The sequence below is a fragment of the Erpetoichthys calabaricus genome, chromosome 2 (genome assembly GCF_900747795.2).
Source record: "Erpetoichthys calabaricus chromosome 2, fErpCal1.3, whole genome shotgun sequence".
Taxonomy (NCBI): domain Eukaryota; kingdom Metazoa; phylum Chordata; class Cladistia; order Polypteriformes; family Polypteridae; genus Erpetoichthys; species Erpetoichthys calabaricus.
The window spans coordinates 26,570,775-26,585,462 of NC_041395.2; positions in this window are offsets into that span (position 1 = coordinate 26,570,775).

Consider the following 14,688-nt stretch of genomic DNA (forward strand, 5'->3'; position numbering starts at 1 on the left):
TTGAACGCCATTCGTGATGGAAACTGGGGCTTGCAATTGTTCCCCACGAACGAGGAATTCCCAGTAAGTGTGGGTCATACGCTCGCACTGATTACGTCCCTGCCCTTTGTACACCCCCCCCCCATCACTACTACCATGGTCGGGTAACACAAAACACGGCATCAATCCAGCTGTAAGCTGCGTTGACTGTTCATTTGCCTTCCATGACCACCACTTCAAATGTATTTCATGGAAACAACACTTCTTTCAATGTTATACAGATTCCTGCATCAGGTAACTGCACGCGTGCTACATTGAATGGATCAACGTGTGTCTACCCGGCGCAGAGAGGCGTGGGTGAGCCATTGAACCCCATTCATGCTGGAAACCGGGGCTTGCATTTGTTCCCCATGAACGAGGAATTCCCAGTAAGTATGGGTCATACGCTCACATTGATTACGTCCCTGCCCTTTGCTCACCACCCCCCCCCCCCCTCGCTACTACCATGGCCAGGTGACACAAAACAAAACGTCAATCCAGCTGTGACCCACGTTGACTGTTCATTTGCCTTCCATTGCCACCGCTTCAAATGTATTTCCCTGCCCTTTGTACACCCCCCGCCCCCCTCGCTACTACCATGGTCAGGTGACTTGGTGGATTATATATAGAAAAGCAGCCAGAACCACAAAGAACAATGAAAAGTCTACGTGGTGCAGAGGTGCATTTGGACTGTACCAGAGACAAAAGCGAATGAGGAGCTGTTTGGAGAATGAACAGTCAACGTGACTCACAGATGCATGTAGGCTGTGCAAAGACGAAAACGACTCAGGTGACGAGTTGGGGGTGGGCACATGAGCAGGCAGTGCATACTGAACTAGAAATCAGCAGACTAGCATGACGGAGGGGGTGGAATGGGAGTCCTTCCCCTCTCCTCCCGTTCTGCCCTCTGCACCCGAGCAGGAGGAGAAGGCGAGACGGTGGTCCTCCAGTTTTCATTCACGGACAATTGTATGTTGGTTCGTACCGTGCATTGTTACAATGTTACTTTTCTTGGTGGTTTACTCAAATACGGATTTTTCAAATGTAAATTTTTTCCCTGTGCTTAAAAATCATTAAAAAAGCGGCCTGATTATGCGGCGTATGCTACGCCGCGGGTTGGCTAGTACAATATAATAGTGCAATAGAAATATTACAAGTACGGAGCAGAATTTAACAGTAGATGATATCCCATAATATGATTTGGATTTGTTCAGAGTCCTGGAGACCTCTGCCATCAAGCTGTCTCCCCCATTTGACCATTCCACAGCTGTGTCAATGCTGGGCCAGCCAATCCGATGAAAGGACCCCTCTCCCTGACGATACCTGCAATCCTCCATCAGGGATGACTTTACCTTAGGCAGGCAAATCAACTTGGCAGGTGGGTCGTGGCACCAAGTGCAACATTTAAGTACTGAGAAGAGAAACAGAATAGGTGAGGGTTAGTAACAAATTATAACTATCATGTTACTTATGTTTTAGTGCTAATGACCAAGAACAGTGATGCAGTCTCTTGCTGTCTAGATTGTTGTTGGTCAACGGTATGACAAGGGTCATGAAGAAATATTGGGGTGCCAACCAGGCAACCTTGTTTACTTGAAAAGCAAAGAACCTGAACATAACAAGCACTTAATTGTAGTTGTTGGCTCTGAAAAGTGGCCCAGTCTCAGATAGGAGCTCCACAGTGTGGATGACTCATATCCTGAATGAGACACCACCACCCAGGAGCAGCTTGCTTTTATACCTCCTGGACAAGAAGGGGCGGGGCCATTTGCCCTAAATGGGCATCTTCTCTCAGCTATCTATATATATAATTCACTAAGTCCATGGCAAGCAAGACGCACGCAAGACATCCACGCCCACCAACTCACAGAGCCCCGCCCACCAACAATTCACTAAACAGCCGACCATGGCGCGAGAGCGAAAGCATTTGCCAAGAATGTGTTCATTAATCAAGAACGAAAGTCGGAGGTTCGAAGAAGATCACATACCGTCATAGTTCCGACCATACGCGATGCTGACTAGCGATCCAGCGGCATTATTCTCATGACCTGCCGGGCAGCCAACCGGGTAACCAAAGTCTTTGGGTTCCGGGGGGAGTATGGTTGCAAAGCTGAAACTGAAAGGAATTGACAAAAGGGCACCACCAGGTGTGGAGCCTGTGGCTTAATTTGACTCAACACGGGAAACCTCACCCAGCCCGAACGTGGCTCACAGGTGCATGTGAACTGTAGCATATGGTTGCAAAGCTGAAACTTAAAGGAATTGATGGAAGGGCACCATCAGGTGTGGAGTCTTTGGCTTAAATGGACTCAACATGGGAAACCTTACCCGGCCCGAACGTGGCTCACAGGTGCATGCGACTGAGGCGGTGTGTGGAAAATGAACAGTCAACATGACTCACAAGTGCATGTGGACTGTACACAAACGAAAGCAATTCAGGTGAGGAGTTGGGGGTGGACACATGAGCAGGCAGTGCGTACTGAACGATGACTAAGAGATGACTTAAGAAATCGGCAGACTAGAATGGCGGGGGCGGAATGGGCATCAGACGATCGAACTTGCCTATCTAGAGGATGTAAATGTCCTAACACGGGTTCCGTAGGTGAACCTGCGGAAGGATCGTTACCGGTTGTGCCAAGCCGTTGTTGGACGGTTAGGACCTGAAACCTCTCAGGCCCACTTCCCCGCCCTCTCTCCAGAGTTCCATCTTTGCATTCACTTACAGTCGTATCCTCAAACCCACCCCCTTTGGACAACTGTGTCTTTCAGGAAGTGTTCACCCATCAATACATGATTATGCGGCATATGCTACGCCGCGGGTTGGCTAGTGAGTGATAAAAGAGATAAGAGAGTCAGCAATCACAGTGTGCCAAGGTGGTAGCGCTTACCTCAGACAAGCCCAGCACGTTACCCCCCAATGCGTATGTGTGACAAAAGACATTTCATTTCTTAACTAACATGGTGTCCATTCATTGTGGGTTAGACTCACTCATACTTTACAATTTCCAGTCGTTTTAATCACACTCCTGAACATGTGTGGATGGAAATCCATGAGGCAGAACATACACTCCCTCATGCAGCTGCTTGTCCATCCAAGTATGGAATTATATATAGGCTCAAGCCTATATAATTAATCATCCCATCATGTGACAAAAGTGAAATATATAAAATCATGCAGATACAGCCCAGGATCTTCAGTTAATATCCACATCAAACACTAGAATGATGAAAAAATGTAAACTCACTGATTTCAACTATTGCTTGATTGTTGGTGCCAGACGGTCTGGTTTCTGTGTTTCTGTAACTGCTCACCTCCTGGGATTTTCTCACACAACTGACCCTAGAGTTTAAACAGAATGGTGTGAAAAACAAAAAAACACCCAGTCAGTGACAATTCTGTGAATGAAAATACCTTGTTGATGAGAGAGGTCAGAGGAGAATGAATGGCCAGATTGGTTTGAGATGACAGGAAGGCTATGTTTACTCAGATAACGAACTGTGGTGAGCAGAAAAAGCATCTCACAATGCACAAAATGTCGAACCTTGAATCAGATGGGCTACTGCAGCAGAAGACCACGTCGGGTTCCATTCCTCTCAGCCAAGGACAAAATGCTGAGGGCAAAGGCTCACCAAAACTGGACATTTGAAGACTGAAAAAATTGTAGCCGGGTCTAATGAATCTTGATTTCAGCTGAGGCACACAAATGGCAGGGTCAGAAGTTGAGTAGAACATTAAAACATTTGAACAATCTAAACAAGAACAGGCCATACAGCCCAACAAAGCTTACCAGTCCTATCACTTAATTCTTCTAAAAAAACATCAAGTTTTGAAAGTCCCTACACTCCTACTGTCTACCACACTACTTGTTTGCTTATTCCAAGTGTCTATGGGTCTCTGTGTAAAAAAAAAACTTCTTAATGTTTGTGCAAAATTTACTCTTAACAAGTTTTCAACTTTGTTACCATGTTCTTGATGAATCGATTTTAAAGCAACAGTGTCGATCCTCTGGACTAATTCCCTTCATAATTTTAAACACTTCAATCAGGTCACCTCTTATTCTTCTTTTTGTAAACTGTAAAGGCTCAGCTCTTTCAATCTTCCCTCATAATTCAACACCTGTAGTCCTGGACTCAGCCTAGTCGCTTTCCTCTGGACCTTCTCTAGTGCTGCTATGTCCTTTTTGTAGCCTGGAGACCAAAACTGCACCCACTACTCCAGATGAGGCCTCACCAGTGTGTTATAAAGCACCTTGAGCAGAACCTCCTGTGACTTGTACTCCACACATCAGGGTGCTATATAACCTGACATTCTGTTAGCCCTCTTAATGACTTCTGAACACTGTCTGGAAGTTGATAGCTTAAGTCCACTATGACTCCTAAATCTTTCTCATAATGTGTACTCTCAATTTTCTGTTCTCCCATTGTGTATTCAAACCTCAAATTTTTATTTCCTACATGTAATACTTTACATTTACTTAAATTAAATTTTATCTGCCCAAGCCTATATGATGTCCAAGTCCGTCTGTACTGATTCAGTGGTTTCGAGATTAGATAGATAGATAGATAGATAGATAGATAGATAGATAGATAGATAGATAGATAGATAGATAGATAGATAGATAGATAGATAGATAGATAGATAGATAGATAGATAGATAGATAGATAGATAGATAGATAGATAGATACTTTATTAATTATCTATTGATCCACACACAGTCTAACAGTATGAGTCCATGTACCCAGAATGCCTTGTGTTAATAGTCCAGGCTGGTGGTGGTTGGTGGTGGTGTAATGGTGTGGGGAATGTTTTCTTGGTATTCGTTGGGATTTTTAAAACCAATCAATCATTCACTTGAACTTGAGTGTTGTGGCTGGCCTTGAGCATTCATTCATGGACACAATTTTCCCAACTTCTAGTGGCTACTTCCAGCATGATAATGCAGCATGTCACAAAGCAAAGGTCATCTCAAACTGTTTTCATGAACACAACAATGAGTTCAGTGGTCATCAGTGGCATTACCAGTCAGGGAATATCTGAATCCAACACAACATCTTGGAGATGTGGTGTAGTTAACTAATCTACAATCATGTCAACATGGAGCAGAATCTCAAAAGAATGTTTCCAACATCTTGTGGAATGCATGCCATGAAGAACTGAAGCTGGTTTGAAAGGAAAAAGAGATATGCCCAGTGAGTGAAGAAACTTCACATAATGATTGCACAGAAGTTTCCACCAACAACTCTGTAGCTGTAAGGCAGAAGTGTAATCATTGAGCCACAATCTTAATGATAGGAAGTAAATCCACAATTTTCACATTGTCTTTCCTTCTGTTTTTTGGAACTCACTTAATTCTGTTTTATGGATGGAAGGAAGCACAACTGATCTTGGCAGCATCACACACAAGGCAGGAACCTTTCCTAGACCAGGCACCAGTCTAGCGTAGAATAGAAAAGACACATTTGAAGTCACCAACTTAAGTATCACGCATGGCATGTGAGATGCGGAGATGCTTAGCGCCCTTCACTGACACTTAACATAAAAAGTAAGCTCAGCCAACATTTTACAGAACTGTTATGCTTGGCCTCTCTTTGGAATGCACTTTCTAGGTCTTCCATCTGATAAGATTACATGAATCACAGTGGAATGACACTGGCACTGGCTCAGAGATGTCTCTGTGTTGTACTATTAAACACAACAGTCAGTGAGCAACACGATCATAACTCAGTCTTAGACAACCGGGATGGAACATAACAGTCAAAAGATTGTTAATGTTAGTATTCAATAAATTAATGCCAAGCTGTCCATTCTTTCCTTTGTGTTTCACTGCTGACATTATTTTTGTGTTCTCTGTCACTTTCTGCATTCCTTCTCTGTAGCAGGACACCTACTGCCAAGGGCTGTAGCCTGAACAAAAGGGTGAGCAACTCTTTTTACACCAAAGGATAATGAAGTGCCAGATTGTACGAGTGAAAGACTGAAAATAGCATGACAGCACATCCCAACTGGAATGTGAAACAGAGATATCTTACAGCACTTGGCTCATTCTTTTAATGATGGAGGCGGTGACCTTGTGACTATACCCCACTACTGTGTATATAAAGTCACAGCACCAGCAGCAAAAACATAAAATGGTGCTGCCATCACTGTTAGAAAGTATGAAAAATAAACCAAAAAACAAAATAGCAAAATTATTTGATTTCTAAATGTCTGCTGGAACTGGGAGGCAGCTCTACTTAATACCGTAGCGAACTAAAAAACCCAGCTAAGATTCACACCGTCAATAGCATGGTGATTTATTCATTTTTTTCGGTGGGGAGCCCAGGAAGGCACCCAGCTTTGTCCCGACTCACACACACTCCTTCATAGAGACAAAAAAGCAACTGGTAATAACACAGAAATAGAAGACTGTATCAAACAATAATAAACAAAATATAGCTATTGTGAAAGAAGCCCTGACACAGACAGACACTGAGACAGCCAAGTCCAAAAAGCTCACACTTTTAATTATTCTTCTGCACCTGCACACACAATACAGTGCACAAATCACTCCAGTTAGACTCAGTCCTTTACTTTCTTTTACTCTTTTCTTCTGCCGCCTCCACTCCTCTTTCGCAAGCTCCGTCCTCTGCCTCCCGACTCTGGCTCCCTCATTGTCGACCCCTTTAATAATGCACCTGGATGTACTCCAGGTGCTCCCTGATGGTCTTCCTGCAGCACTTCCTGGTGTGGCGGAAGTGCTGCAGTCCATGGCTCTGGTACCATCCAGGCACCCCCTGGTGGTGGCCACGGGCTCCCACAGGGTTGAGCTTCCAAGCTCCGTGGTCCCAAAGCAAACCAGGGTGGCTGCCCTCTCATGTCCCGGGGGAGGTATTGTCCCTCTCATGGTCCTTCCATCCTCCAGGTGCCCCGGCTGGGCAGGAGCCCCAGCCATCCGCTACACTATACAAACTACAATAATCCCACCCCAGTTAACTTTACGGCGATATACAGTACTGTGCAAATGTTTTAGACAGGTGTGAAAAAATGCTGTAAACAAAGAATGCTTTCAGAAATATAAACAATGATTGTTTATTGTTATCAATTTACAAAATGCAAAGTGAGCGAACAAAAGAAAAATCTACATCAAATCAATATTTGGTGTTACTACCTTTTGCCTTCAAACCAGCATCAATTCTTATAGGTCCACTTGCACAAAGTCAGGGATTTGTAGGATTCTAGTCAGGTGTCTGATCAACCAATTCTACCAAACAGGTGCTAATGATCATCAATGTCACACGTAGGTTGAAACACAGTCATTAACTGAAACAGAAACAGTTGTGTAGGAGGCTTACAACTGGGTGAGGAACAGCCACACTCTGCTACCAAGGTTAGGTTGTGGAAGACAGTTTCATGTCATGGCAAGATTGAGCACAGCAACAAGACACAAGGTAGTTCTACTGCATCAGCAAGGTCTCACCCAGAAAAGATTTCAAAGCAGACTGGGGTTTCAAGATGTGCTGTTCAAGCTCTTTTGAAAAAGCATAAAGAAACGGGCAACGTTAAGGATCGTAGACGCAGTGGTCGGCCAAGGAAACTTAGTGCAGCAGATGACACATCAAGCTTATTACCCTTCGAAATCGGAAGATGTCCAGCAGTGCCATCAGCTCAGAACTGGCAGAAACCAGTGGGACCCAGGTACACCCATCTACTGTCCGGAGAAGTCTGGCCAGAAGTGATCTTCATGGAAGAGTTGAAGCCAAAAAGCCATACCTCCGACGTGGAAACAAGGCCAAGCGACTCAAGTATGCACGAAAACATAGGAACTGGGGTGCAGAAAAATGGCAGCAGGTGCTCTGCACTGATGAGTCAAAATTTGAAATATTTGGCTGTAGCAGAAGGCAGTTTGTTCGTCGAAGGGCTGGAGAGCGGTACAATAATGAGTAATGAGTGCCTGCAGGCAACAGTGAAGAATGGTGGAGGTTCCTTGAACGTTTGGGGCTGCATTTCTACAAATGGAGTTGGAGATTTGGTCAGGATTAATGGTGTTCTCAATGCTGAGAAATACAGGCAGATACTTATCCATCATGCAATACCATCAGGGAGGCGTATGATTGGCCCCAAATTTATTCTGCAGCAGGACAACGACCCCAAACATACAGCCAAAGTCATTAAGAACTATCTTCAGCGTAAAGAAGAACAAGAAGTCCTGGAAATGATGGTATGGCCCCCACAGAGCCCTGATCTCAACATCATCGAGTGTGTCTGGGATTACATGAAGAGACAGAAGGATGTGAGGAAGCCTACATCCACAGAAGATCTGTGGTTAGTTCTCCAAGATGTTTGGAACAACCTACCAGCCGAGTTCCTTCAAACACTGTGTGCAAGTGTACCTAGAAGAATTGATGCTGTTTTGAAGGCAATGGGTGTTCACACCAAATATTGATTTGATTTAGATTTCTCTTTTGTTCATTCACTGCATTTTGTTGATTGATGAAAATAAATGATTAACACTTCCATTTTTGAAAGCATTCTTTGTTTACATCATTTTTTCACACCTGCCTAAAACTTTTGCACAGTACTGTACAATAAACACAAATTCAAAAGTAACAAGCCACTTACAAAAACCCACATGATGAAGTCCATGAAAAATGGCAACTGATGAAATGAAATAATGGAGATAGATAATCCAGAGATCAGCTCGCTGTGTGTGAATGTAAAGACAGTCCTACCGGCATTTCCTGAATATGACAAATGATCAAAGATCGACACAGAATCCAAATCAGTCCTTACACAACAGGCAGACACCAGACAATCCATACACACGCATAGGAGACAATCCAGGACAAACCAAGAATCCACAGGTAGAAAACGGGAAGGCAAACAGACAGGCAACTCAAGACACGAAACAACAAAAGACTTCTCTCTCTGTAGAACTGGCCTCCTTTTAAATCTCATGACGGCCTCCTTGTCCCCAGCAGCTGAGAGTTGAAGTTTCATTCCACCGCTACAATACTGAGTCATTATGCTGGCCAGGTCAAGTCAGGCTTGGGAGCATGCACTGGTACAGCGAAACAGCTTGGGATCCCAGTTGGCAAACCCCTGGCAGACAAGCGGTCCAGTCCCACCGTCCGACAATGACCATCTACAGTTATATGAAAAAGTTTGGGAACCCCTCTCAGCCTGCATAATAATTGACTCTCCTTTCAACAAAAAGATAACAGTGGTATGTCTTTCATTTCCTAGGAACATCTGAGTACTGCGGTGTTTTCCGAACAAAGATTTTTAGTGAAGCAGTATTTAGTTGTATGAAATTAAATCAAATGTGAAAAACTGGCTGTGCACAAATGTGGGTCCCCTTGTAATTTTGCTGATTTGAATGCCTGTCACTGCTCAATGCTGATTACTTACAACACCAAATTGGTTGGATTAGCTCGTTAAGCCTTGAACTTCATAGACAGGTGTGTCCAATCATGAGGAAAGGTATTTAAGGTGGTCCATTGCAAGTTGTGCTTCCCTTTGACTCTCCTCTGAAGAGTGACAGCATGGGATCCTCAAAGCAACTCTCAAAAGATCTGAAAACAAAGATTTTTCAGTCTCCTGGTTTAGGGGAAGGCTACAAAAAGCTATCTCAGAGGTTTAAACTGTCAGTTTCAACTATAAGGAATTGTGGCAGGCGGCTGGGTGTCATACCCAGCCGGGACACCTGGAAGGACCGGGAGAGGGACTATATCTCCCCCGGACCATGAGAGGGCATCCACCCTGGTTAGTATGGGGGCCACGGGAACCAAGCTTGGAAGCTCAACCCTATTGGGGCCAGTAGCCACCATACTAACCAGGGTGGATGCCGCCACAAAAGGAAGTGCTGGCGGAAGGGATTCCATGATCACCAGGAGTGCTTCCGGGTGCTCATGCAGCACTTCCGCTACACCAGGAAGTGCCGCCGGAAGTTCATCGGAGGCACCTGGATCACGTCCGGGTGGGGATAAAAGGGGACCGCATTCCTATGATCAAAGAGCTGGAGTTGGGTGGAAGAAGACAACACTCAGGAGTGAGGAGGAAAGACGGCCCAAGGAAGACCATTGAAAGGCCCAGGAATAGAAGGATGCTTGGTGCTGGACACACACTGTGTGTGTGCGGGACTTGTGTTTGAGGACCTTGTCAATAATAAAGGTACTGTATGTGTTAATAGAACTGCTGGTGTCCGCCTGGTTGTGTCCGGGCTGTCTTCTCACATAATGTAATCAGGAAATGGAAGGCCACAGGCACAGTTGCTGTTAAATCCAGCAGGTCTGGCAGGCCAAGAAAAATACAGGAGTGGCATATGCACAGGATTGTGAGAATGGTTACAGACCACCGACAGATCACCTCCAAAGACCTGCAAGAACATCTTGCTGCAGATGGTGTATCTGTACATAATTCTAAAATTTAGTGCAATTTGTAGAAACAACATATGTATGGCAAGGTGATAAGTAAGAAGCCCTTTCTACACTCACGCCACAAACAGTCGCTTGTTGTATGCAAATGCTCATTTAGACAAGCCAGATTCATTTTGGAACAAAGTGCTTTGGACTGATGAGATAAAAATTTAGTTATTTGGTCATAACAAAAAGCACTTTGCATGGCAGAAGAAGAACACCACATTCCAAGAAAAACACCTGCTACCTACTGTCAAATTTGGTGGAGGTTCCATTATGATGTGGGGCTGTGTGGCTAGTTCAGGGACTGGGGCCCTTGTTAAAGTCGAGGGTCAGATGAATTCAACCCAATATCAACAAATTCTTCAGGATAATGTTCAAGCATCAGTCACAAAGTTGAAGTTACGCAGGGGTTGGATATTCCAACAAGACAATGACCTAAAACACAGTTAAAAATCTACAAAGGCATTCATGCAGAGGGAGAAGTACAATGTTCTGGAATGGCCGTCACAGTTCCCTAACTTGAATATCATCGAAAATCTATGGGATGATTTGAAGCAGGCTGTCCATGCTCAGCAGCCATCAAATTTAACTGAACTGGAGAGATTTTGTATGGAAGAATGGTCAACAATACCTCCATCCAGAATCCAGACACTCATCAGAGGCTATAGGAGGACAGTGTGTAGAGGCTGTTATATTTGCAAAAGGAGGCTCAACTAAGTATTGATGTAATATCTCTGTTGGGGTGCCCAAATTTATGCACCTGTCTAATTTTGTTATGATACATATTGCATATTTTCTGTTAATCCAATAAACTTAATGTCACTCCTGAAATACTACTGTTTCCATAAGGCATGTCATATATTAAAAGGAAGTTGCTAGTTTGAAAGCTCAGCCAATGATAAACAAAAATCCAAAGAATTAAGAGGGGTTCCCAAACTTTTTCATATGACTGTATCTGCTGCAGCCAGGTGTTACGTGGTTGCCCCCTTGGTCTGGTCCAGAGACTTGGGTCCTCAGCAAGGGGACGTAGTTCTGTAACAGATGCTCCCTCACAATTCAGGTAATGTGTCTCATTTGGGATTCCTTGAGCAACCATTTATTCGACACAAAGTCAAACCAGCGGTACCCAAGGATAATCTGAAGAGACACAGCACCGAAGGAGTGCTGGGACACTGATCATATGGTATATATTTAGATTATATATAGGAAACAGACTACACAGAACCTGGGCCTTTGCTCTAGTGTGTGTTATCTATCCATACCATAGATTCATCCTTTCCAGTTTTTGGCACTAATCTAGGTCTGGGTGACAGGGGCAGCAGTCAGAGCAAAATTCCTTGACGTCCCTTTTTACCTCCACCTCTACCAAATCCACCAAGGCATTCCTAGGCCATTTAACAGACTTAACCTATCCAGCAAGTCCTAGGTCTGCCCCAGAGTCTCTCCTATGGTAGTGTCCAGGAGGCATCAGATGCCCGAACCACCTCAACTGGCTCCTTTCGATGCGGAGGAACAGTGGCTTTGAGCTCCTCCTGAATGTCTGAGCTTCTCAACATATCTCTGAGACTGAGCCCAGACACCCTGTGCAGGAAGCTTATTTCTATCCATGATCTAGTTCTTTTGGTCATTACCCAAAGCTCATTGCCATAGCTGAGGGCAGCAATGTAGATTGACCAGTAAATCAAGAGTTTTGCCTTTCGGCTCAACTCTCTCTTTACCTTGACTGACTGGTTCAATGTCTGCATGTCATTGGATGCTGCTCAAATCTGCTGGATTATTTCCAGCTCCCTTCTCCCTTCACTCGTGAACAATACCCCAAGATACTTAAACTCCTCCGTTTCAGACAGCTCTTCATCCACAACCTGGAAAAGGCACTCCACCCTTTTCACTGCTGAGAACCATGACCTCAGACTTGAAGGTGTTGATCCACATCCCACCCACTTCACACTCAGGCTACAGACAACCCCAGTGCACGTCTGAGGTTGCAGCCTAATAAAGCCTGCAAGACTACATTATCTACAAAAAACAGGGATGTGTTCCTGAGGTCACCATATTGGACAACCTCTGCTTCTTGGCTCCATCTAGAAATTTTGTCTATAAAAATTACGTGCAAAATCAGTGACAGAGGTCAGCTCTGGTAGAGATCCACACCCACCTGAAATTAATCTGACTTACTGCAGGTAATGTGAACCAAGCTCTTGCTCCACTTGTTCATGGATCGAATAGCCTACAATAGCAGTCTGACTACCCCAAGGGTCACATTTCACAAAATGCATGTAGACTGGTAGTGCATAATAGCATGAACCCTCCAGAATTCCCATGAGTATAAAAAGTTGACCCAATGTTCATCCTGAACCCTGAGTTCAACCAACAGCTGGACCCTGCCTTCAAGAACCCTGGTATAGGCCTTCCCAGGTAGTCTGAGGAGTGTGCTTTATGATTCTGTTTTTCCTTTAATACATTGTACATTTATTTAGCATTTATTTCATGTTCTTTGTATCTTTAGAGATGTTTCAAAACCGGTTTAATGGTTTATTTATTTAGCCGTGTTTACACAAGAAAACATGAAATTTGCCTTCTCAGCTGTAGGTTAAGGTAAGGCAGCTTAACTGGTTACAGGATACATATCAAACCTTTACTCTCTTCTCCAATACTCCTTATTAAAAAAGTTGTATGGCACTAGAAAGAAAGAAATATCTGGAGCGATTTCTGTGGTATGGAATTTTAATATTTATTTTTTTTATTTTGTTCTAAAGGGTGAGGCAACATGCTATATCAGCATATGCTCCTAACCTCCTCCAGTTCTGAAGGTAATGCTTAAAAGTTGTTAAAACATATTTAACATCTTGTCGTGACACCATTTTATTTCTTGTGGGCACCACCATTTTGGATTTAGTTTGTGTACAGTTAAATCTTCTCTTTTCTTCTTAAATGTCCCAATATACCAAAAGTGAGCATCAAAGAAAGGAAGGCGTAAAAATGGTTAAGGAGGACAATCCTCCAAATAATCTTTGTAAATCAAAAATATTTAACAAACAGTAGTCACAACCTGTGATGTCGCTGAATAGATGGTATAAGGATTAGGAGTCATTCACTTTCTGATTATCTGATAGTCGATAGAAACCTAAAAGTTTTCAGTGTCTTTGCTAGTTTTAGTCTTTCAGAATGCTTGCAATGATATTTTAACTGTCTTTGCTAAGTGATTTGGCTGTAATGACAGACAGGAAAGGTTCGTGATTTTGACTTTTGCTCATTTTGCAACTTACATTTCATCTCCTGATCTTCAGTTAAAAATATATCAGCCATTGCCCTCTTAACACGTTGATTGCTAAATACGAGTTAACTCATAACAGGAGATCTATAGTTATCTTTGTGGAGCTGTAGTGCCAAATGCCAAGCATACTCATGGGTGAAGCATGTAGATAGAGGCTAGTGGGCACCTGGACATGATGGGATTTTACCATTTGTATTGAAAGAAATTAAAGACGTCATCTATAAACAATTATTAAACATATCTGAGCAGTCACTTCAGAAAGGAGAACTACTTGAGGACTGGAAAGTTGCAAATCTGACTTCAATCTTAAAGAAGGGAGAGAAAATGGATCCTGGTAATTACAGACCAATAAGTCTTACTTATGTGCCACACAAAATAATGGAAACTATAAAATAAATAAATTAGAAAATCACTTTAATAAAAATAATATATTACATAACAGCCAGCATGGGTTTATGAGAGGAAGGTTCTGCCAAACCAATTTTTTAGATTCTTTTGAAGAAGCAACCAGAGCAGTTGATAAAAACAAAGCATACAATATAATTTACCTAGACTTTCAGAAAGAATCGGATACAGTCGTTCCACACCAAAGATTAATTCTGAAAAAGGAAGTTGTAGGCATCAGAGGTAACCTACAAAACTGGACCTCTAGTTGGTTGAGCAGCAGGAGACAAAGAGTACAGGTAAGAGAAGGTGAAGGCATCAGTGAAGTCCCTCAGGAGCCTATCCTTGGACTGTTACTTTCTCTGATTAATATTAATGACACTGGGGGCTTCGCTCGCCAACCTCCATGTTTGGTTTTCCGGATACACACTTTTAAGATTTTTTTTTCTTTAAATTGTTGCTATTTCATTATTTTCACTTTTATTTCAGAACTTCTGTAAAAACAATATTTGGAATCTTTCGAGTCCCAACATGCTGAATCTTTTAAATGAGGTCAGTGAGACGTGTGTTTAATGACTTTGTACCATAATTCAGGGTAGGTTTCTCTGTTTGG